The sequence below is a fragment of the Paramacrobiotus metropolitanus genome, unplaced genomic scaffold, assembly GCF_019649055.1.
Source record: "Paramacrobiotus metropolitanus isolate TYO unplaced genomic scaffold, Prichtersi_v1.0 Parri_scaffold0000017, whole genome shotgun sequence".
Classification (NCBI taxonomy): Eukaryota; Metazoa; Tardigrada; class Eutardigrada; order Parachela; family Macrobiotidae; genus Paramacrobiotus; species Paramacrobiotus metropolitanus.
Window position 1 is genome coordinate 360,248 of NW_026570237.1, and position 19,574 is coordinate 379,821.

The following is a 19,574-nucleotide window of genomic DNA, read 5'->3' on the forward strand; positions in this document are numbered from 1 at the left end:
CAGAAGCATATCAGAGTCTTGGTAAATTTACAGAAGTTTTGAATTGCGTTGACTGGAAATCCGTTGTGTCCTTAAAAAAGTTTTACCGCCCTAAACATGTGTCCCTGTTGGAAATGTGAATACTTGTAAAATTGTTAGTCTGCTGCTGTTCTACGCTTATTCTTTTGTTTCTGATGTCGTGTCTGCTGCCCCGGATTGGGTCTAAACCCAGATTGTGTGCGGACGTTAAATCATTAAACTTAACTTAAACTTAAACTTAAACAATTTTCAAAAAACTACCTACCCGAAGCTTCGAGACTAAGTGACGTCACGTGAGACGAGGTATCATAATTTTTATATTATTTTAATGATATTCATCCTGGATACGATTGAAATCCAGGTGCCCGGCGCCCGGGTATCCGTCCAAACATGGATATGCGTTCGATTTGTCCAAATCTACTGTTTTTTCCTGGAAGTGGACGACTCCGGGGAAGGAGTACGTGTCCGTTAATAATTGGTGTTCTGAGAAGGACGAAAAAGCACCATGGTCTGTTTTCGTGGCGTTTGTACTGGTCCACGGATTTCCGCAAACAATTTTGCTTTAATTTGATATCTGGAAACATGCTTAACCAATGCGTGAGTATATGTCATAATGCGAATTCCGAATGTGATACCGCATTGGCACCTGAACATATTTTGGATTATAAATATTAGGTGGATCTCCAAGTGCGTAGTAAAAGTACAGAGAACGTTGGAAGGAAGTTAGTTTAATTCTAATGCTATTTTGATCACCGACGAGTTGGATGTCTAACTGAGCAGCTAAGGAAAATCGAAGTGGGTCCATAGTTTTAACATGTGATTGCTGGTACTTCGTTCGGGAAAGGAAGGTGTTGCAGTATGAACTGACTGTTGATCCAAACTTCAGAATATTTGGGAGCATAAAATCGACCAGTGTACTCAGGTCATAATTCCGCGGAAATAATCGATTCCCATTAGTTTTATCTATTCGGTCCTTTTTTTCGTTCCGATGCGCCTCCGATTTCATCCACCTTTCCCGAAGTAGTTTCTGCTAAAGTACCCGGGGGCAAAACCTGCGTTATCAGTTTTATTATTCTTTTGGTAAACCACAAATATTTAAAAAAAATAATACATATGCTCCGTTTAAAGCGTTACGTGATTATAAAGTATAAATAAATTTAACACTTTTGTGGTACTGTTTTTGTGCAAAAACGTGAGCAAGTAACAGTCCATATCAGAAGTATGTTGTGGAGGTACTTATTCCATTTCTCAGAACATCGAGTAATGGGATCAAATGCTTCGAAATTTGAGATAGGAAGAAAGTCGCAACAGGCAACAGTGAGGTTACTGGATAAAATGTGGGGACAACAAACAAAATTAGTGGATTTCCAAAATGCATTATTAATGCAATAACAGAACATTAATGATATTGAGAGTGTCAGAATAATTCTCAAACTAAATTTGTCAAACGCGGTATGTTGAGTAATGCGTAAACCACGCGTTAACAAAACGGTCATTGTATGCGTATTTGAGCCATGATATTCGAGAAAACGCGGTTTATGTAGAAAAATCCTTACAGAGGGAACTGCTTAAAATTGAAACTCACATTTATATTCACAAACGATCAAAACAGGTGTTGGTATCACGGCAGTTGGAATTGTACTGAGACCATTTCTGCCGTGCCATGACTGACCGTATAAATCAATACGTGCTGACTAGCTCCAATACTACGGAAGGAAATGATGAAATAATCTTTGGACGGGTAATGAGCTAGTAGCAGAATTGCAAAAGCAATTCAAAGGCTTCTCCAAAATCGGACGGTGGCGACAACAACGACGGGCGTTTCAGCTAAAGTCCGATGGATTCGTAGAGTATGAACCGTTAGTCGATTTTAAAAGATTCGGGACAGAAGCATATACTCTTTCGGACACTGGGATAGCGGTAACCGGGCGTAATAAGAGGTTATCTAGCAATTCAGCATGACCAATAAAATAAATAAATCGCAATGATGTCGTCACGCTACGAAGCGCGTCAGGACCTCCTCATTATCAATCCGTTCGGCCTTCAGGTCGAATGAATCATCCACGGCGCAGACGCCGAGTTTGACGGTGAACGTACCCTACTTCGCAGAGGGCTTTCTGCTCGAAACCACGGGCGGGCGCGAGGCGGTCGTTCTTCAGTGTGCTCACCACAACCCGTCCTTCAGCGGTGATGGTGGTCGCGCGCCGCACTCTACTACCGCACTCGTCGATCCGGTTCTGCACGAGCAGTGGATCCGTAATAGCTTCATGTCGGCTCCTTTCAGTACATCCCCGCGATTGTTCCAGTCGGCTCCGCATATCTCCGGAACCTGGGTGCACAGTGGGCTTTACCTGACTTCCATCGGGGAACAGTTTGTTGCAGATCTCAAAACGGTCACGCAGTAAGGTCACAGCGAGATCCAGGTCGGAAATGCGTAGCTTATACAGGTCGTCGACATACAGGAAACCGTGCATGGTCAGTTCGTCCACCGCCTTCTTAGATAGTCGTAATTCGCGGCACCAGTCCAACATCCGGTGGCTCATGCGCAAATTGCGCAATTCGGCATCCGTCGCGGTAGCATTATTAGCGGGCGAAGTGTTATCTCCAGGCGCGCGTGCACTTATCTGACTGCTCTTTTCCAGTTCCGCTCGTTCCTTGTGGGCATTGTGCAGTTTAGTAGCCATAGCATCATGATTATCACTGATATCAACTTCACCCAGTTCCCGTAGCTGTTGTTGGATGGTGTCCAAGCGTTAGCGTTTAATAGCATCGAGTGGTGTTATTGACATGGTTACAGAGCGTGATAAGTGGTGATATAACGCGGTGACGATTGATTATCGCAGCGGTGAATAACTTTCTAATGCAGGACTTAATTAGCGTAGCAGTAATTTCAGATTTAAGAAATTCACAGCAATAGCAAACTTGTGATGACCACTGGCAGCGTTTGCACCGTTTATATGTGCGCCGGTTGATAACGGGTGCAGTGCAGCCAGTGGTCAGCCGTACACTGTGAGTGGCCAGCTCCGCGCTCTGCAATAACCAGATTCCAATGCTCGGAATCTTCCACGTTACATGAGTGACTTCATACACTGGTCGTGGCATAGATACGTTGAAGTGCCGATCGATACACTCCATCCAAGGAGTCCCGGCCGGTTGCGTCATCTTCCCTATTGCCATTCACATCATTTGGAACGATACAGTCCAATTATTGCTTTTTCTTATACATCATTCTGTCTTTCTTTACATACCTTTCTTGTGATTTTCCAGCCGCTTAACCAGCCGCGATATCGATCGTTTCAGCATACTATCACAGCCATCAAATTCATTACTTTTCCAACAACGACTAAATTTCCTTATTTAACACGTTTGCTCAGTTATCCAGTTCTGTCGTTGAGAAATTTTATTTCTCTTTCCATCTATAAATTGCCTACTACGCACAACATCGCTTATAAAAATTGCGACACTGAATAAGGACCTTCACTAGCAGTGTTCCCATGCTTATCCTAATTATGAATCATTCACAAAACACTTCATTCGACCTTACCGCTGCTCATTTGTGTCATAAAGCGGCACAGTGTCGACATGATGTCAACGATTTGGCGTAGCAATGCACTCGGAAGTGCGATACTTACGCCTTACCTACGATGTGGATGATTTACCGATTTCCAAAGAAAAAGGAATACATTATGGCGCGTGTGGACTCCACTCGTTGGAAAATCAGCAGTGCAATGAACAAGCAATTTTTTCAACATGTTTTGCCTGCAGTTTTGAAGACGACTACATTAACTTAACTGGCGTTCCCAAAAAGCGGAAGCAAGAAGCTAAAAAATCCGTGGAGAAACTACCGAAACAACGCTAGCACCAACAGTCAGGTGAGCAAATACCGGCAGGGGCGAACAGCACCATTCCCAAAATGATTATTGATGAAACGGCCAAACGAACGAGCGAAAAATGCTCCACTTAGGAAGATGCAATACCTTTGAACTTTCACCGTGTGGACGATAGCTACCATTAAACTTATATCCACCAACTTGTCATTCTTTTTCCTGTTGTAACGTAACTTTCCTTTTATACTGGTAATGGAAGTCCCGTGAAATTGTCTATTGCATTCACCGGACGGTTTTTGCAAACTTTTTCGTCTGCTTTACTATTCTTGCAAAAGACTTCCGAAAGTTTCTTAAGTTCCCTTCACCTTGAACACAGTGGACTGTGAGTAGTTGTCCACTACACAGAATAGCTTCCGAGCAAAATGCTTGATTTAACAGTAGAGATAGTTGCAATTCTAGGGGATTTGGACACCGCCGCACGGATCAACACCGCGCGAGGAAGAGGTCACTGAAGACTTTCGTCCTGTCGCGATCACTTTTGTTGCGAGTTGGTTAAGTACCAATTGAGACTGCAATAAAAAGATAAACCATTGAAAACAAAAGATATTACGTGTTCAAGTTTTGTATTGCCGTTGTCGTGAATTTAGTTTACCTTTGCAAATGGTACAAGTCAGTTGGAGTAACGTACAGTATTTCAGAATCTATTTCAAAAAGATTTCGCCGGCTAAATACTAGCAGTGTCGGGCCTGTAACATTCCGATAAAACCTGTGGGTTTGCGGAAATTCCATGAGCGGTTGATTATTCAAACATCAGAGAACTGGCGACTTAGGGATCACTGAGAAAGCCGGGAAATCGAGACGGCTGATATCGACAACGGTGGCAAAAGGCTGGGAATCGATAGAATTAAAATTTTGTTAGCGGTTCTAACATTCGAATTGCTGACATAAAAATTGTTATATGACCCATTTATTTTGACATCTCGTGTCCATATCGCAATTCGTAAAGATCTTGACGGAATATCGGGTATGGTGCTGCGGAAACGAGCGGTAGGCGGCCGCGTTATCAGAAGGCGCATTTTGAAGGCACTTACAGTAGTTGCGGAATATTCCTACCATGCAGAGCAAACAAATACCGTGTTTTCATGGTTCCAGCAGTACGACCGGGTTATTCGTTGCCATTTATGTAAAGCAATTTCGCGGACACTGGACAGTATTAACGGTAGTGCGCCCAGGATGAAAAAGGTGAACCCGGCATTGGTGCCCCGGGCGCAGGTGAGACTGTTATTACAACTTAAATTAGTACAGTTTATAAGTACCGTACGTACGCTATATCTATAAATAATATGTCCGCATATGTATTCTTTTGCCCTTTTGAATCCTTCTGTTACACTTACATCAGATCCTCTTTCTATTTGTACGGAATCTCACCAGCAGATCGATTTATAACCGGCTTGCTGCTGTGCTACTCTGTAGCTAATGTCATCTGGCTCAAAATTTATACCATCTGGCTCTTCAGCTTTTGGAAATCGGCCAAGTTGAAAAGTTCGTCTTCGCTATATACCATCTCCTCTCTGCGCACCAGCTGCGAAATTCACCATTTAATTGCTCTGCTCCAGCTCTAGTGGTACGTTATAAAATATATGCACGCACCAGTCCAGCATACCGCTCCACGTTTGCATATAGCCGCGAACGTATTACGATGAGCCGACATTGCTGTTCTTTGCGCTTACCGCGCTCGAAAACGTTGTTGAAAGTGGGCCTGGTCTTGATCTGGTTTGGGGAAACTCATAATATAAATACTTCTGGTCGAGAGAAGTGGTCGTCCTACTGGTCTTCGGAGACAAGGCGCTCTGACTCGACTGAGTGTATGGATAATAGCGCCGGTATTAATACAATGTTTCCAGGTGAGACGCTTGATCGGAATATTATGAATCGTCGTAGTCGGCATTTGTTCTTGTAAGCTTTTGCAACGAATCCGTAATCACTACAGCCTGAGGGTTAATCATTGCCGGGTTGCATGTCTGATGCTGCACTACGCCAATATCGCCCACACAGAACTGCGCTGGTACATTATCATATGAACCTGCTATCGACTGAACGTTTCGCAAAAATAAATGTATGAAAATAAAACATGATACCTACTAATACTGCTGTGATATCGTTCCAAAATGGCGAATTGACACCCGTTGACAGCTGTTGACATACCGTAGTCACTGCCGTGACAGCCCGTGACAAGCCCGGATTTTTCGGCTCCTGCCGTTGGCGTTCCGTTGACAACCGTTGACAGCTGTTGACATACCGTAGTCACTGCCGTGACAACCCGTGACAAGCCCAGATTTTTTAGCTCTTGCCGCCGGCGTTCCGTTGACACCCGTTGACAGCTGTTGACATAACGTAGTCACTGCCGTGACAACCCGTGACAACCCGTGACAAGCCTTGACTTTTGGCTGCTGCCGTCGGCGCCCCGTTGACGCCCGTTGACAGCTGTTGACATTCCGTAGTCACTGCCGCGACAATAGTGATTTAAGAGAACAGTCATGTAAATAGAAGTACTTCAATGTTTGGGACTCGGCGTTACAGGTGCTGCACTTATAATTATTGGCTCCATTCCGGTGTGGGGCAAGGATGAGGTACTCACACAGGACGAAGCGCGGGTAATTTTCACACTACGTCGAAGTGAACGCGACGATAAAGTTGTCATCGGTAATCTGGAATCAGTCCATGCTATGATCATGAAAATAACTCTATAATATATTACCGTTAAGTGAAATTAGACTTGGATATTAAAGGAAATACAAGCTTACGCTTTGACTTAACAAGCTAAAATTTCAACGGCGGAAATGATCGGAACGTTGATGAGGTAATCCAAAAGTTAATTGCAATCTGTATACAGTTGACGGGAAGACTACCGCGTTTCAGAAATGCCACGTCTGAACTGAAACCGTGTATTTCGTCTCCGCTGGCTATGTGAACAACCCTTAGTGTGTTCACATGTTTTCGTAATTAGTTGACAAGCTCCTTATTCATATTTTCCTTTTATTTCTTGCGATATTCTCGGCAGAAGTTTCTGATAAACGCTTTCCGCTGCGACTTGCTTAATAAATCGTAGCCAAATTCTTGTCGATCAGGATATGCTATTATCTTCCCAAAGCTTTTTGGGCAGTCAACCAAATGCGGGAACTGACCTTTTTGTTTCTTCTCACCGAATGTCTGCGCCCAGCTATCCAAAGATGTCTCTAAATAGGATGATGTCGCTAAACAGGATAAAGTTTAACGGGACTCTAAATTTAATATTACACTCCGGCACATCCATTTGAATAATTGCGCTTCCATTCGAAATAAATTTAATTCAGGATGTGGCACGGTACCTAACAACCGGTGAAAGTTATCAGCACCATAACGACCCATCGCACCGGTCAAACAATTTCTGGCAGTCACTGCGAGTTAATACCCAATTCATGATAAAAAAATACGGAGTACTGCGGTCCAGTCACCGTTTTATCATGTTATAGCATGAACGTTTTACTCCCAATTTGTTCGGTTATAGCACAGCCGTTTCAGGCTTTGGAAGGAATGGAGAAAAACAGTGGTAAGATTCGTTGTTGCCAATCGAATTGACAGGTTGGTTAAATTCTATAGAAATGACGATAAATTTTGCTTTTTATTGCCGCAAGGACGCAACAGCGGATTCCGGACGTTTCGGTTGGCTTTTGAATCATTCGCGTAAATTATTCAGTTTCCGCTCGGAGGGTTCAAAGCAGATATTATTCCTCATCTTCAACGCTAGCAGAAATACTGTTGAGAGACGTTCAAACACGAGAATGCCAGGAAAATTTTGATTGGAAAGCTGGAGCACAGCCAGATTCGGACGATGTGCAAAGTAATGTACATAAACAGCCATTAAATATTCACGAGCAACATGAGCTTGCGCTCTCTGAAAACGCCCTGCGATATTTGAGCTGCCGGCTTAATCTTGTCCTCGGAGCCTCGAAAAGTCAAGCTGCCAGTATTTCATTCGGCTCAAAAGCAGCCGCGCAATGGCAGCTCCTGTCACAACACAGGATTTAACGGATAGTAAACTTTGGCATCCGTGCTTTTAGTAGATACCTGATATTTCAAGCGCTTTACCGGAAACGGTTCAAACTCTACATAAGTCAACTTCGTTAGTTTCGTAACTGTTTAGCCGGTAAGTACACTCCTGAAATCACTCTAGCAGAATGTGCGTTCACAAAAGCTACAAAATACATTTTCGTCATGGCAGTACGAAAGAAGCTGAACTACTTTGTTGCATGTTATTCCGTGGCGAAGCCTCAAGGGCATTGCATTCAACGCATAACTCCATATAAACTGCAGCTATTGCACAAACGATTAGAAAAAATAGCCAGGAACAAAGCTCTGGTTTCTGCTACCAACGACAGAGGCCGTTCTGTTACCAACGTCAGAGGGCCTCCATCCTTGGGAACAGAAACCAGAGCTTTGTTCCTCTTGCCAGCAGAAGCCTTCATGGAACAGGAATTTGTAATTTACTTAGCCACCGCTTCAACTTTAAAGGAGTGTGGTAAGATTACCAAATTATCGTAGTAAGTGTAGACTCTTCTAACGCTTTTGCTTTAGAGGGAGTACAAGGATTAAGCGCATTATAACTCTTGTATCCTCATCGCTTTTTCGGTTTGCTAAAGCCTTCGCCAACAAAACCGTTTTTCAGTTCTTTATCTTATGTCCGGTTAGAATTCCAGTTTTTCGTTTTATTCGAAACGAAACAATTTTTGGACTCCTCCGGGACCAGCCCGATATCAAAATTCGAAAGCCAGATTTTAAAAGAAGGAAGGCGTGCTAGTCCTAACTGTGGCTGGCTAAAGCAGTCACACAGTCATCTCGAATCTCATGTGAGAATTAAGATTGCTACTGCTCACATAACTTTACGGGTTACAATTCCAGATCGTGCAAGATCTGATAACAAATCATTGTGTGATCAGTTGGTTATAACAGATCCGAAAACGTAATTTTTTGGCTGGAAAGGAAATCGGAAATGACATCCAGCTATCAATAGGGAATTCCGTTAAAATCCACTACCCCTGACGGCCAAAAGCAAGGGGGAATGCCATTAGACGTAACCATCTTTACCGATAGTAAAGTTTTTAATGTTCACATCTATTAACAGCTGTATTCAAAAGCTGGTGTGGAGTAGTGCACGCACATGTAGTGTCAAGAACGTCCCGCGCTGAAGTGTTCATAACGATCACACATATACCCATGTGGAGTGCGAGCGTTAGGGGTAGCACCATGCAAATCACGTACGATTAAAGGGAACTCTGGCAGGGAGATTTCAAAAGGAGAATATCAAGTCAATCCATGCGCCGACCGGTTGCAATTACTTTCTGAATTTTATTTGTGAACTGAGCTCACTCCTCATCCCAAAACTAGTATAGAAACTCGGCGTTGATTGTGGCGAAGCTTTTGGTCAACGATGCTTTCTTAAAGTACCGATTTCCCTCAAAGATCCGGTCGGACAACTAAATGCAATTTGTGTACGACATTAGGAAGGAGATAGATAACACGGCTACTGGACATAGAGCACATGGCTTCAGCGTCTTGCTGACCACAGGCACAAGACCGATCGAAAAGACTCCACGGGGGTGCCTTTACAGACGCAACATAAGGTCTTTAAAGAAGCAGTTCCGAATTGAAAACTTACGTACCCATGTATAGAGTACACGTAAATGTTGAATTGGAAGTAAATACTAATTTTATGAAAATTATATATACATAAATTAATTATAAATAGGATATAAAATCTATCTATCTATATTCGATACTTTTGTTAAAATATATATTTATGAAAATTATATATAGCTATTCCTAGATATGCATATGCCGGTAATTCGGTATACAATATCTATATAGGCAAGTAGCTCCACAACGCTGTACTCTATGTAAGTACGCTCATGTTCGCACATTAATATTCATTATTCGATGATCTTCTGCTGCGTAGAATCTTAGCATAGTATCAGTTGTATCTGCATAAGCCTTCGGTATCGCATTGGGACAATTCGCTGCCACATGCCGTCTACGAATTCCAAATATCTGCACTAATGAGTAAGATGACGACGTGATCTTCGGCTTTACAACCTTTGCGTACAGGTTCGTTGAAATATTAACAGAATCGGCGGAAGTAATGTGACCAGTGGATTTATAAAAAAAACTTGGTCAGAAATGCTATCTCCTTTTACTTTCATACGTGCGCTACTTTTATACACCCATCAGAACAAAACCCTTCGCTGCGCATTAACGTCTTCGAAATTTATCGATTCAAGCACAAGTCAAGAAGCAAGCGCAACATGCGAATGTACAGAGTAAAAGCGTTAAAAAAACCGGCTAAACAAACTCATTAAATACAACAGCGTAGCAATGTAGTCACGCTTGCGTTGTAGTTCTGTAAATGCGAATCGCTACGGGGTCTCGCCGGATTAGTATAAAAACCCCGGCCTCCGGATCCTCATTCTGACATGATCCATTGTTATGGACCAATGGTCCAGGATCATTGTCCAGATTCTTGTGAAATCATGCACCTGCGCTTTCCTGGGAGGTCACAAAACCCTTATCATTGCATATCTAAGAAAGGCTCTGAACAAAAATGCTCTTTTTTTGTGGTTGCTTGGGAGGTTATGATGAGCAATGATTACGGAAATTTCCAGCACACCAGCAAAACTCAATAATAAAAATTACCACCAGATTACTAGTGTCAAAACAACATCTTGATCGTCGCTAAAATACTAAAAAATTACGAAAGCGTTATGAATAGTCGATTGGCTGTGTCAGTAAGACAACTCGGTTAAAAAAGCGTTAAAGAATTCCGCTCTAATGAAAACACGCAAAGCCCCAACGGCAGCAGCTGAAAGCGGCACGATCCCCACAAACCGCAGCAGGCTGTGTCCGGGGTTGCAGCGGTATCAGGCTGTTCAACCAAAATACGATGCATCCGTATCCCGCTGTAGCTGAACGAGAAACTGCCGACTAATACGCGACAGGTGTGCCAGCCGTAAGTCCTCCAGGCCGTCCACGCACCACTTTTTCCCGCGGTAATGCGCCGATGGACGCGGATCAGCCGACTGCAGCGCGCACAACACCTGTGAACGAGCAAAACCAACCAAACAGAAGTCACGGAAACGAGGGCATCGATAACCGTGAGTAAAGAAACATCAGTACAATCACGCTTACCAAGGTGATGACTTTCTTCAGATTGAACGAGTTCTCGAGTTGAGCCCGGAACAACAGCTTTCGTATTTCCTGCTCATTCGCCACCGGCAGCGCGGCGTCCTGTGCATCCCACAACGCGCAGCGCAAGTTCCGACCAGTCGGCAGCCGCACCGAAGGAATGCTGATCCCCACACAAACCATGCGGTTTTTGCGCTCACCGTACTCGCGGTAAAACCAGCCGCATAGCACACGCAGAACGCAATTGGTCATTTGAACCGCATCGCATGGCAAGCGGCCGCACGCGGCGATAAATTCCTCCAACTGATAGCGATAAGTGGTACGTTCTTCGGTCGCTGCCGGAACAGACTGATGCAGGGCACAATCACCGCTGTCCGGCAAATCGCCGGTTCCGTCCATCTGCAGCTCCAGAGTGAAGCGACTCCAGTGCACACGCCGCAAGCGGATGCCGGTGCGGTGCCGTGCCACATAGCGGATCATATCGCAGAGCATCAGCAGGTCCGAAGTATTCAGCGCCGAAGGGCCACGCCGATAGCAGGAGTGCACCACAACGTCCTGCGTGCCCGGCTGTAAGCGCTTGAAAACGCTGGCCATACGCAAGAAATTCCCGCCGTCAACGTTGGAGTCAGCGAAGTCTCCGATCCGCAGACGGCCGCGCAGTGCGGGCGTGTCCATTAGCCGGTTCCACGCTTTGCACACCGCCCGCAGCTGCGTCTGCGTCACCGTTCCCACGTGCGAAAACACCTCCTGCCAGACTTTCATCGGCAGCGCCGTCTCTTCGTTAACTTCGTCCGACAACGTCGACATCCGCAGCAGTTCCGCTTGGAAATTGGCGAAGGACGCCTGCGGACCGCACAAAGGACATATCTACAAGCACAGCTGATTTAACGCCGGAAAGAATCTTTTACCAGGGCTCGCCCGTAACGGGGATCCGACATTCCAACTATTTCCCGGGTCTCCAGCGGGTAGATGTACCCCAAACGGCCATTCACAAGCTCCACGACATCGACTGTACAGGGACAGGAAACGTTACGCAGAGCAGGATCATTCAATCGTCGGATGAGCTCCTCGGCTTCGTCACTGGACACCACGGGAAATGCGTTGCCCAGCGACACCGTACCCTTGAAGAAGGTCCCCGGCTGAATGTGGCGGTCCAGTTCGAGTGCTCTCCGCAGTGGCCAACGGATGCGTTGGCAGGGGACGATGTCGGTGCATCGCAGTCCGTCGTCCTTGCGTCGCCAATGGATTATGGCGCCTCCGAACACGTCCACCGCCTCACAGCGTCCTAAACTGACCGCTTCGGCCGGCAACCAAACCAACGGACCCTGCGGCGTTTCCGGCACGAGAACTTCCACGGGAAATTTAGAAAATTCCGGGTGAGTATTGGGAAGCGCCTGAGCTCGGCTAGCCACGATGGGCAAGAAGAGTCGGTCGAAGGGAACGTGTTCACGCCGTCGGTTGGGATAGAGCAGATCGACAAAGAGGCCGTCGTCCGCCACGTCCACGACTCGGCCGTACCGCTTCATCCCATCGTCGCCCAGAACGTCCACGCTGTTGGCGTAGTGCACTAGACTGAGCATCGTGGATCGCTGATGCTGAGCCGTAAATGTCTAAAGCCCTCAGAGTGCGCAGCGCAGAACTTGGGTCACGAAAACGTCCTTGTTCGAACAACTGCAATGCAGACAGAAAAATCTAAACGAAAGCAGAATTCATTATCCAATAAAGTAAAGAATAAATAATAATATAAATTTACCGTGTAGGTAAAGAAGAGCACTGTAAGTCAGCCTGTGATTTACGGCAGCTCTAAATCAAAGAATATTCCAAATCAGAAGATTACCTTTACATCATTCCACTGCGCTCAGATTCCAATAGTTAACCAAGATGGCTTCGACAGTGTCTTTATAATGAAATTAACTTTTATTAAGATATAGGAGCACTAGCTGCTGCATTGGCTAATGGCTATATCTGAGTGGATGGGGGAAGGCACTCGACCCGGAGGATGTGCGCACAAGCCCATCCCAAATTGAAGTTACGGTTATACCGAGCCGAAGAAACATCGCAGTGCAGTGGCCCCGGCGCACGCGGTAGATCCGCTAGGCGGAGAGTGCAGTGCAGCAGCACACGTACGTACAAGAGAGGCGAAATCAGCATGTGTGTGTGGTCATACCGATACGCATACGCAAGTATAGCGTAGCTACCACGCAGGCGTGCGTGCCTCTCACATATGCATCTTTGCTGTGATTTTGTTATCAATGAAATGAATTGATCCAGAAATTGATCCAGTTGATAAATTTATCCAACCTCTAGTGCTACGCGGTTTCTTCAAGCAATTGTTGTACATTCTGTATTATAAATACTTTACCCTATACAACAGCGCAGCAACTTGTAACCGTAGTGTGTAATCATTGTTGTTGAACACAAAGAAAACCAATTAATAAAGATGAAAACAGCGTAGCAACGTAGTCAGTGGTCACGCTTATAATCCCAGAGTACTTCAAGCTGCAGCAGCTGCAGAACATCTACTGTATAACTATGTAAAGGAAACAAAACCAACCACTACAATGCATAAAAATATACAAAATAAAACAAAGCAGCGAGACCAAAATTTGGCATACCCTAATCATACACGGGCGATGGCCTGTCAATAAAACATCACGGGTGATTTTTTAACTGTGCATCATAATATCACCAACTGAAGCAATTTCACCGTCGCCTCATGTGATTCCACTCCACTACTTTTGGTCCGCCTTCCACTGGTCCATCTGCTTGCCGGAGAACTTGAATTGCATGAAATCCACACGGTATTCACGCCCGGCGACGGTAAACCGTATGCAATCCAGCAAGCTGTTGACCGTACTTTGCTTCCATGATGACACCATCAATGTACACAAACACTGGCTGGCCACGTTGGAGAATATCCACAGCACGCACGACTTGTGTCGGTGCAACGAGGGACGCAACAGATGGTAGTTCTAGCTTCAGGGCCAACGGGGGATGGGTGGTCCACCAGATTGCCACTGCACACTTTGCCGGGATACCAGTAGCCGCTCTTACACGCAAGGAAGACCTGCTCCTTGGGCTTGTATGGTTTATCCGTAGATGGGTGCACGCCGGAGATGTCACGGGAGACGCAAAACCCATAGGTCAAATATTTCCGAGGCTCCGTGGAGAACTTTAGCGGTTCCTTAATGCCTGAGTGCTTTTACACGTAAATTTTCGACACTTCCTCCGAATCCAGCAAACCATTGTGCAAATAACTAGGGAAGTGCACCGCTTTTGGCTAGCACTATTAGACCGAAAACCGAGTTTAGTACAAAAACACTTAGGTTATTGTTGTGTTGATTAGGTATTTATTTCGTATTAAAAGTTAGGAAATGGCTATTCTCACCACCCTGACACCAGGTTTGGCTAATGTCACCACCTTTCACCCCGTTTTGGCTCATTTATCCGTTTAATCTTTTTTTACATAATACAGAGTCTGTATGAGTAAAGCAGTACGTAGTTAAAACAAATAATCTCGTTTAATTTAACCATTTTGTGGTGGCTGGAGATATGGGAACAGTTATTTGCGACAGTAGGACCTTGGCGCTTATCGAAATCCGCCATTAGCACGTCGGGCATTGAGCCTGACGGACCGGGTACGTTCCGGGTTTTGTACTACATAGGTATATCTCGCACATATCCCAAAACCGCATTGACAAGACTTTACCAGTCCAGAATCCAGATGTTTCTTTAATCGTTATCTTGCTTCCCCTCGAGAAACAGAGTGTCGATTCCAGACCAACTGCCTGTTCTTCGGTTCTTGTTAAATGATATGCATTAATTAATTGCCAATTCACGGGGATAATTCATGATATAAATATAAGAAGTTAAGGGTTTTGGCCCGGTACATAGCGCTAAAATCGTGTACATTGACGGGAATATTCGCTTTCGCGCACTTTCAAACACCTTTTTGGGTTGCTTTTTGACATTTTGTAGCCAAATGATTGGTGTACATAGGCGTGAAATCCGTTTTCGCGCGCAACATCCGGTTGCTGAGTTATGAGGGTAACAAAATTCCAAAAAGTTTAAACGCATTCAAGTGTACCAAAAGTCTCATTATGGACCGATCCCTTTCAAATTTTGCGCGTAAATGCACATAACCATGAAGATCGTTTTGACACGGATCCACTGTCCTAGCATTTTTTTCAAATTTTAAAATGAATTTCAAAAATTTTAAAATTCATTTTAAAATTTAAAAAAAATCGTGGAAGTCTGGATCCGTGTCAAAACGATCTTCATGGTCATGCATTTACGCAAAATTTGAAAGGGATCGGTCCATAATGAGACTTTTGGTACACTTGAATGCATTTAAACTTTTTGGAATTTTGTTACCCGCATAACTTCGCAACCGGATGTTGCGCGCGCAAACGGTTTTCTCACCTAGGTATACAATTCTTCTGGCTACAAAATACCATAAAGCAATACTGAAAAGTGTTTGGGAGCGCGCAACAGCGAAAGTTCCCCTGGTTGTACACGAATTTGATGCTATGTACCGGGCCAAATCCCTTAATTGCCTTTTGCCGCAGTGCCAGTCTGCACCCACTGTGCTGCGCCCGTATTTTTGCTACCGGCATTTTCAGCTGCGTTAAGGCATTTTCGTTGTGACTTCGAGCTTTGAGCATTTCATTACTTGATCGTTTGTTTGAACTGGGGAAGTCACAATCACACCTGCAGAATCATCCTGTCTTGTTCTCCTTCTTGACTTCCCGGTTGACCCATTCGTTCTTCGCTTGAGTACCTTTTTTTCTTTTTAAAAAAGGAATTTATGAACCGGTGTAGTCAGTGTGCCAGAATTAAACGTGACCTCCACGCTTCTTCATATTTTAAGTTATTACTGATTTTTACTCTATGGAGTATTGTTGTACTTATAGGTCTTGCTGTATGTTTTCATTCATACAATAAATACTACAATTTTTTAAAATATTTAATTTTTATTTTTATTTATTTTTATTTTTTGTGACCGACGGACAGATTAGTGCGTGACCGACGGACAGACAAAATTCCAGTTTCCTTGAACATAGAGGACCTTCGCTTCGCTTCGGTCGATAAATTCAGGAAAAGTATTATCTCTGAACAATTATTACTGGTCAAAGGGAGCATGGTAGTGCCAGCTAACCCTGGCGGGTCCGCTCGCCAGTTGTTTATCCGTCAGCAGCAGAAAGCGAATCAGGAACACAGCATCAGCCAGCACCTTACGACGATTCGCAGCGGTAGCAGGCAGATGCTTCCGAGTGCAGACAGTTATCGCCCATCTACGACATTTGCGCGTAATAGATACAGTCAGGTTGGATGCACCCCGACAATTCGCTGACCACTATCCGGCTGATCGACCATTTGCTGGCGACTTTTTGCTCCCCGACGAAACGATGACCCGACGGTTTGTTGAAACGACGAATCGCTGAACATTTCGCTGAATGAGTTTTTGTGAACATCGACAACTTCCTGACGACATTTTGTTGACTGGAGAAAACCAAGAAACCTACCCGAGTAAGGAATCTAGGAAACCTAACTAAATAACAGGAAGTCAAAACTGAAAAAACCAACGTATCGAACAAAAAAGCTAGTCGTCGGCCAACGAGAACGTTTCAACACAACGTTGGCAAAAAATTTAGCACAAGCGAATTGTGGGTCAGGAGTTTGTCGGTCAGCGAATTGTAGGTCGGCGGACTGACGTGCTACCCAGTTTAACATTCGATAATCGCACAACTGTAAAGATTTCGAAGACAGCGACAGATTACTTTTCTACGGCGGTGTAAATGACATTCTCCTCAGCCGACAGTGTATCACGTTGCAGAATCATCTCTAACGTCTTCATTCCAATCTCCGTGAACCGATCCGACTGGAACACAGTCATGCTGAACTCTGTCCACGACATCCAGGCACTTCTCCACAATCTGGTAACAATCGGGAGTCCAGCGGAGCGCCTACAAAAAAATACGATGCCCCTGTTACTCGTAAAAGCGATAATGCAGACTCACGTCAATGCAGACTCACGTTTTCCAGGAGCATTAGGCAGTTGTCGGGCTTCACCTGCTCGAAAACGAAGCCAATGCAGCGGTCCGCCAACCAAGGCAAATCGTACTTGTCCGCACAGTACAGGGCATGTATGACGTTCTCTGGCTTCATATTCTCCACCGAATCAGTGTAGATGTAGCTGGAAGTAAGCAAAACCAGAAGCTGCTAAAATGCTACTAGAAAGCGCTTCCCTAGTGCACAAGTTATGGCAAGCGAAATCCGCCATCAGCAGCTATAGTTTCCAAGTCTTCCGTAACGTAATCATTCGAGCAAGCTTACCAACAGCCAGCAAGCTTGCTTACCTGAGCATGACAGCAAACGCTTCGGGAAGGATTTCGGGAATTGGAATGATGGTTGCGTCGCATTTCGCCAAACTCCCGTGAAACATGGTGTAGAACACATCGCTGCTAATGCTCAGAGCGAACCTGTGTCATGGGTAGTGCTACCTAAATCCTATAATCTACAATATGGGGAAATATGGGGTGTCCCTAAATAATACCTTTTATTCACAAATGGTAGAAAATACATAAAAACGGATAAATCAAGATCAGAGACACTGATATTCCAGTCGGAAATCTTAACAGGAGCATTTCTTTAGCTAATTGCCATCATGGGCGGCTACAGTATACACCGTGACACCTGCAACGTTTAAGTACACAGTCATGTCACGACAAGTTATGCATTCCTGCGCTGCTTGGTCCCGTGACAAAGCAGCACGCACTTATGGGCTGGAAACATCTTCACATCGCCATGCTCGCGAACCACGGCAAATTCAATGTCGCTGAGCTCTCTGTTTGCCAAGACGGGCTTCATCCGACTGGCGATGTGGGGAACCGTGCCTCGACGTTCTGCACTGATAAACGATCACTGAAACATGGTTGAATGGTTCCGCACGAACCTACGCAAAGCTTCATATCGTAATATCCAACTCGGCTAAAAGTGAATCTGCAGATTGTAGAATTTAGTTTTTAGTCAAAACTGTCAGCTGTTCTCCGCCCGAAGATTCTCGATGTTTCATACAAGTGATGGTCAGGAGTAGGACACTAGTACTGAGCGCACGGATAACCAAAGTTTGCACGTAACAGTCCACCACGCGTCTGCCGTAAACCGCAGAATCTGGCGGATTTCAGCAGGGTTACTTTGTCAAAGTATTTTGCAAGTCGGACTGTTGCACGGCATAAAAAAATTAGAAAATACCTGTAAATAAAATTGACAATAAGAGATATACATGACTACATGTAGCAACTCCATCGCGTAAACTGATTCGGGTGGCTGCTTTAGGAAAATTATTGAACTTTCGTCTAATAACCCAAAGGCGCGCCGCGTTTCTATCATTTAATGATTAATCATTCCAAAGAAGTAGTACGATTTAAATGCCGGCTTTTTCTTCGAACTACAAAGAGAAACGGTACACTAATAACAACGCAAAGAATAAAAAAGTCACAAAGTAAATAATCATTTGAATGTACGAGCATGGAGATGTACAGGTAGACAGTCCATAAAATACGGAAGAGATTACCGTTACATATACGCTCGACGGACAAGACACGCAAGCTGCCAGCTGGAATATCATGGACAAAATTGTTTGCCGCTAACACCGCGAAATATGCGACGCTTCTCAAATGTCAACGCTTTTCAATATTAGCGTAAGCTGTTTTTGTTAGTTGCCCATTGCAATCGTTCATTATTGTAACTTTTCAATCTTGCGCTTGTTTAGGTCTGCAGGTTATGCTTACCGCTAATTATAGAAAAACTGCGTGGACTTGCCGTAATTTCGCGCTACCCTGGCAAGGAATCAAGCGTTCACCGTTGTTTCGACATGATTAGAAAATTTAACTACCGATTCATGAGGATACTGTAATCCAAAACAGTCACTTAGGAATGCGTGGGACAAAGACCAGGCACAAAATGGATGAGCATGCGACGTTAACAATGAACTTGCCGCCTTCTGCAATCAGAAGGTTACAACTTACTCGTTTTCGTTGGCCAACATGGTGTCGGACATGCACTGCAGGTGGGGTGGCAACGCTTGAGTCAGCGACAGCATAACCGACGGCGCGACACGGACGGTAAGTGGGCGTTTGGTGGTTCGGGACGTTGTCGCGGTCACTGCTCAATTGGCTCGTCGCCTCGTCGTACTTGGCGAGGCGGTTGTGCTGGCTGTGGATGGCGTTGGTCAAGGGTAAATGATCGTCCACCACCTGGATGTGCACGCTCGCTTCGCCCATAACGGTGTACATTTCTGGGAGCGACGCATCACAAAGGGTCATCAGTAATCCAAGGATGAAATCCAATTGGTTGGCGTGGTCGGGGACACGGAACGGTTCATCCTGGTAATAGAGAGTGCCATTATGCCGGTCAAAGCCGGCTTAACATGCAGGCTTTTTTCCTGGGGCAACGTCGCTCAAGACGTATTTCCGAGGTCCCTGGATGGAAAATCCCTGCTTCCGTGAAGTG